The following is a 6,951-nucleotide window of genomic DNA, read 5'->3' as shown; positions in this document are numbered from 1 at the left end:
AGGAAGAGGTGCTTCCAGAGTGACTGGTATAAACAGTATCCATGGCTTGAATATTCTCAAAGCCAAGACTCTGCCTACTGTAATGCATGTAGGCATTTCTCTCTGCCAAATACCCCAGCATCTGTGTTCACGTCACAGCAAGGCTTCAATCATTGGAAAAAGGCAATGTACAGAGATGCCGGGTTCAAAGCACATGATAAGTCAGAGGGTCATGTCAATGCTATGTTTGCATGGGGTGAGCACAAGAAGGCAGTACATGCATGCATTTTAACATGCATTTTATGTACAAATGCAAAACATGCATTTTATGTACATTGTAATGCACATTGCCTCAACTTGGTACTCGTTGATGCTTTAAAGGCAGTCCCAGAGGCCGATTGCGTTTTTTCTTTATTACAGAAGCTTTATGTGTACATGTCTGGGTCCTATGTTCACCAGAAGTGGCTGGATGTGCAAAAAGAAATGTATGGACGTCAGCAAAGGGAGTTGCAGAAGCTCAGTGATACGAGATGGGCATGTAGATACTTGGCTTGCAGGAATCTAATGGACAGATTACCTGCTGTGCTTCATCTTCTGCATGAAATTGCTACAGAAAATAGTGGAGAAAGATCTGTAGATGCTCGAGGTTTACTTTCTCAGTTAGACCTAGGCTTTGTCAGTCTTCTTGCAACTTTCCGAAGGCTCCTTGCCGATGCTAAGCTGCTATCTGACACCCTCCAATTTCCTTCACTTGACCTATCTATGGCTGTGGATTTAGTAAATGCACTTATAGACTCATTTCAGGTGTACAGAAGTGAGTCATTTGTTGACAGTCTGTGGAAAGATATTGTAGACACTGCCACAAATTGCAGTATAGCTATTGAAAATGCAGAGAAGAGGTCTCAAAACGTTAGACTTGGTAGGTCTATCATAACATCTACAATAGGTCAGCACAAATGTAACACTGGTGACAAGGATAACTTCAGGAGGACAATGTTCTACCCCATTGTGGACACCATGCTTGGAGAGTTAGATAGGCGTTTCTCCAAAGATAACTGTGACCTGATGAGAGGAATACATGCTCTTGACCCAGAAAGCACAGTTTCCTTCAAGAGGAAACAGTCTTTCGCTTAGGAGAAATGTATGAAAGTGATTCTGAAGATCTCAGCCATGAACTCCACCAAGCAAGGAGGCTTTTGCAAAGGAAACAGCAAAGTGGAATGCAGAAGCTGTCAAGTATTGGTGAATTTGCAGTGTTGCTTGAGCCTCATAAGGATGTTTTTCATGAGCTCTTTCATCTGTGTAAGATAGCCATAGCCCTGCCAGTAAGCAGTGCAGCATGTGAGCGCAGCTTCTCGGCTCTTATACTGATCAAGACCCATTTACGCACAACTATGACAGACGTCAGACTGAGCAACTTGGGTGTCCTTAGCATTGAGGCTAGAAGAGCTAAGTCACTTGACATGGGAAAGTTTATCCAACTTTTTGCTAGCCATCACCAAAACAGGAGACTTAATCTGATTTAAAAATGGACTTGTGGATTATGGTTCTTGTAAAAGCATTTAAGAAAGAGAATTAAGCAAGAGATAATTAGAAACCTCATATTGTTCTTGAGAGTTTAAAAGTTTACAGAACATTGTTTTATTGTACATACTGTATTATCCTCTTATTGTTCTTGAGATTAAAAGTTTGCAGAACAAGACTTGAAAGTCCATTCTTTATAAGATTACCTCACAAGGTTATCTGTTATTAATTATAAGATTAATTATAAGATTAAGATTAATATAAGATTAATTAACTAATAAGACAATTTGGTGCAAATTATACTGGAATTATTTTGTTCTTTTGACTGGATTGATTTGTTCTAATTTAACCACAAGAAGGCACCTCAATCAGTTATCACCTGTACTTGTATCTTTATATGATTATACAGTATACCTGATGTTATACGCAGATTAATTCTCTACAATGAGAATAGCTCTTAAAAATGTGTAACTGACTTTTCCTAAACAATTACTGAATTAAAAATGGATGTTATGTTAAAATAACCAGAGATTCCCAGAAACTGTAATAGGTTGAAATAGAACAGGAATAGAAAACTGTCAAATGTCAAAACAACAGTCTGATATTGAATACAAACAATTCAGTGAATGCTAAAATGAGTTTAAGAATTCATTTATTCTGCACGTGTAGATGTTGAAGCAAAGCAATGCGATATTTACACATTTTGATGTCACATGTGCCATTCATAAAGGTTCTCCCGGTATCGCCACCCCACACTAGGTCTGTGCCCCATCTTGGCCACCCCAGTAAAAATGTCCTGGATACGCCACTGCAGGGGGCATGGTCAGTTGAATGGTTGTCAATACAAGTTAAGTTTGAGAATGCTATTTTGTTAATATATATTACAAGGCTTTCTGGAATACTCGACTTGAATACTCAGCAGAATCAAATATTAAATAACAATCATCCATGCGATTATCTAATCAGCCAAACATGTGCCAGCAGTGCAGTGCATAAAATCATTCAGATACGGGTCAGGAGCTTCAGTTAATGTTCACATCAACCATCAGAACGGGCAAAAATGTGATCTCAGTGATTTGGAGCGTGGCATGATTGTTGGTGCCAGATGGGCTGGTTTGAGTATTTCTGTAGCTGCTGATCTCCTGGGATTTTCACACACAACAGTCTCTAGAATTTACTCCGAATGGTGCCAAAAACAAAAAACATCCAGTGAGCGGCAGTTCTGCGGATGGAAATGCATTGTTGATGAGAGAGGTCAACAGAGAATGGCCATACTGGTTTGAACTTACAAAGTCTATGGTAACTCAGATAACTGCTCTTTACAATTGTGGTGAGAAGAATATAATCTCAGAATGCTATTCTGAGATGCGGGTTGGCGCAGTTTGGGCGGCACGAGGGGGACCTACATAATATTAGGCAGGTGGTTTTAATGTTGTGGCTGATCGGTGTATATGTGTAAACTGACATTCATCTTGTGTGCAACCTTCTTGCTGATATTAATTTAAAAAAAAAATAAAAAAATATATATATATGAAGTTCATTATTCTAAGGACTTTTTATATACAGTTGTGCCACAGGATTTCATATCAGGACTGGTGTAAGAATTTCACAGATGTTGGCATGTGTTGACTGATCAATACATTACCATCCTGAGTGTCCATAAGACTTGGAATGAGGTGGTGTATTTTGGTAGCTGGACAAAACATGCAGAACCGCTGCAGAACTGCTGTGGAGGCTGCATGAACCACAGACCATGGAACCAAGACTTGAATCTTCCTTTAGAACCCACAAGTATGGCTCCACATTTGCTTCCGTTTCCACTAGACTTGGGATCGATGCCTTTTTTTTACGCATCTATAATCAGATGATTATCGATCTATATCAGCATTTATTTTTTTTATATAAATAGGGCTACTCATTGCTTCAACGAACCCTTGAATCTATTTGTTTGAATCTGTTTTTGATTTATCCAGGTATTGGCCAGCTCCATCAACCCAGAATCTGAAATGACCCCAAACTTTGCTTCTATTGCCCTTTCCCCAAAAACTCTCCCAATCTGAATAAAGATCCACATACCCCTTGAACACTACTACTAATGTCAGCCAGTCAGTGCTGACTACACAGAAATACAGGTACTTGTCAAAAAAAAAATAAAAAAAAATACAAATAAAAAAAAATAAAAAATAGACATGAAATATTGATGTGATTGAAACACCTTTATTAGTTGAGAAGAAGGAGACTGCAGAGTGATATGAGAAACATGAAACTAGCACAGCTATGTTTAGCGGTCATTATACTAAAAATATTTGACTGCAGTATGCTACAATTGACCAATGAGAATCAAGTATTTCAGAAAACAGTGTAATAATATGTTATATATTATAATGCATATAGACAACATGTGACCCTCCAGACTAGTAGTCTGTCAATATACCACATTATATACCATCTGTCATACTGTTGTCAATTATGTGAACATGTCTGTCTGATGTGAATGATGTCTTTCTCATCCGGGAACTAGTCCTTGATTAACCACGTTGTAACAGAGTTTAAATGGGAAAGGAGGAGGCGGGAACCGGCTGATCAATCAAAATAATGTTTAATGAAAACTTAAAAAGACACAAACATAAACACACACGGCAGCTGCGTGTGGCTCTCTCTCTCCCGAACTGCCACATCCGGCTCGGCCTTATCCCTCTCCTCGGCTGATTAGCCCGATTGGGGTCCGTGCGGACTCATGGCCGGCCCCACCCTCCACCTCGTTACACACGTGTACACTGCTGGACATCATTTGTGAGTTATCCTCAGGCAGTCACTCAAATTTATGTCCACAGTGCAGAAGGACTACAGATCTAAGACAACAACAGAAGTAAGACAGCTGTCGATTGCAGCTTTGATGAGACATCAGACAAAAAGATAGTTTGGTATGTGAGCGACCAATCCATGATCCATATACTATGGTTGTGCCATCTTGACTACACATAGATATTTAAATTGGGAAAAAGGGAGGAAGGGAGTTTTAGTGTTATGAGGTTTTGGAAAAGAAAATAAGAAAAGGGTTCCAGGTCTGATAGAACATACTAGAATTGCCTGTTATGGTATATCTAATCTTTTCTAAGTGAATAAAGCTCTTTACGTCCGGCAGCCAATTTTCAAATGAAGGAGGGGAGCTCTGTTTCCATAACAAAAGTATAAGCCTTCAAGCAATAATGTTGAGAAGGCGAACGCATTTGTAACACGAGCAGACAGCTCCATGTTATTAGGAGGGAGTCCAAAAAGTGCAACCAGGGGACAGGGTTCAGTCTGTTTCTTTGTAATCGATGAAAAGCAATCAAAGTCAGCAGGAGCCTGATGGCATTGATCACACAGTGGGTCAATGTCCTGTTTGATTTTTGATAGTCTAACTATTGTCCAGTAAATACAGAATAAGAAAGTGTCACTCACAAATAGAAGAAGAATGGATACGTGATAAGATCTGGTTCCAGGTCTCATCTTAAAATGTAAGTTGGAGGTCTGACTCCCACTTCTTATATGGGAAAGAGGGGAGATAGAGATGGAGGAAATGAGACTATATAAAGTAGATATTACACCTCTCATACAGTTTTTCACTTCAGAATTTGGTTAAATTGAGATTTTGAGAGGATATGTGGGAAGTTAGAGAGTGTACTTTGAACAAAATTTCGAAGATGCAAATTTAAAAAAACAAAACAAAAACAAATTGCACCTTAGAAAGAGAAAAGTTTTCTATCAGTTGGTAAAAACTGGAAAAAACATTGACAGCTGCTATCCCTGCTCTGTGCCAAATGTTAAATGCATTGTGATTCAATGAGGGGGTGAAGGAAGGGTTTTTAGTTATAGGCAAAACAACTGGCATAATTTGAAGGTTGAAATGAGTTCTGAATTGATGCCAGATTCACAACGATTGTCGAGCAAGGGGATTACCATAAGAGACAAGAGATGGTAGTAAGAGGACAACATAGTAGTGCTGTGGGTGAGGCTGGGGCACAATATCCCTCCTCAATACTAACCCAAGCTGGGACCCAGTCACTGACATATTTTTATTGAGCATCATTTCCAATCAAGCTGGAATTTTGCCAGATAACTATGCAAAAAGTGTGTAAATATATTTATATTGTGTGTTTTTAGGATCAGGAACTGAAAACGGTTCAAGGAACGAAAACTGAAAAAGAACAAAATTATTTGCAGAACGTAACCGAATACAGCCTGGTTGGGGCTGGTCAAAGGTGGATATAGTAAGGTTTATAGTAAAAAAGGACTTAAATATCGATCTGTTTCTCACCCACACCTATCATATCGCTTCAGACTCGGATTTGAGTTGCATTTTAATAGACTTCAGACTCGACTCCAGACTCAACCTTAAATGACTTCAGACTTGACTCGACTTGACACAAAAGACTCGCGAATATTTCAAAAACGACTCAAGTCTTTAAACCTTAACTATTAATATCTTAAAGGGAGAATTTGTGTTTTATTTGTATGGTTTTATTACATCTGCTTCACATTTCCCCATGTGTCATGACCGATCGGACCCTTATCTTAGAATTCGATGATGTATTTCCGTGTAAACCCAGAAATATGATGAGAGTCCCATAAACTTGATGGCACCCGCCGTGCCATTTGTGCTCACATTTGGTTGTGTCCTCAGAAGCAGAAACTTCAGGAAGAACACATTCTCAAAGGTTAGTCAGATTAATTAACACCAGAGGTGGAAAGTAACGAATTACAACTACTCTCGTTACAGTACTTGAGAAATCTTTTCAAATTTTTCAACTTTTTAAAGTATAAATAAATAATACTACTTTTACTTGAGTTGATTAAAAATGAAGTATTCAACTTCACTACAGTTATTTTTCACCACAATTACAAAGTACAAAAAAATACAGAATATTTCTGAATTTTTGGGAAGAAGAAAGTTATAAGCACTAAATCTGTTTATAAACTAAAACGCGCTGTGTGCAGAACGACGGAAGCCCGCAGTGCACAGCATCATGAGCACAGCAGCAGCTTGCATAAACTGCTGCCGGTGTCCTCTCTTCTCTAGCTTCTTCAAGACTTTGTCATTATACAAGAACTGTAATACTGTAATTTTCTGCATATTTCATTTTATTCTGGAAAGTAGCCGCTCATTCAGGTACAAGGGAACCGTCTGAACACGTTTAACCACTGATCAAACTTCACTTGTTTTTAATGTAGGCAATGTTTTAACTGTGTCAAACATTAACACAGTGTAGTATTACATAAACAGTATGTGGGGATTTACTTGCTACTATATGTCTAAAACAAACTTGTAAATACCTTAGAAAGATACAGTGCCAATAGTGACGGAAATTAATGGGGAATTAACAAAAATATCACCAAAATTCAAAATATGGAGGCAAAAAATGCCTACACAACGAGTTCCCGTGTTTTATTAATAATATCTGATAT

The sequence above is a fragment of the Myxocyprinus asiaticus genome, chromosome 4 (genome assembly GCF_019703515.2).
Source record: "Myxocyprinus asiaticus isolate MX2 ecotype Aquarium Trade chromosome 4, UBuf_Myxa_2, whole genome shotgun sequence".
Lineage (NCBI taxonomy): Eukaryota > Metazoa > Chordata > Actinopteri > Cypriniformes > Catostomidae > Myxocyprinus > Myxocyprinus asiaticus.
Note: the sequence above shows the minus strand (reverse complement) of the source record.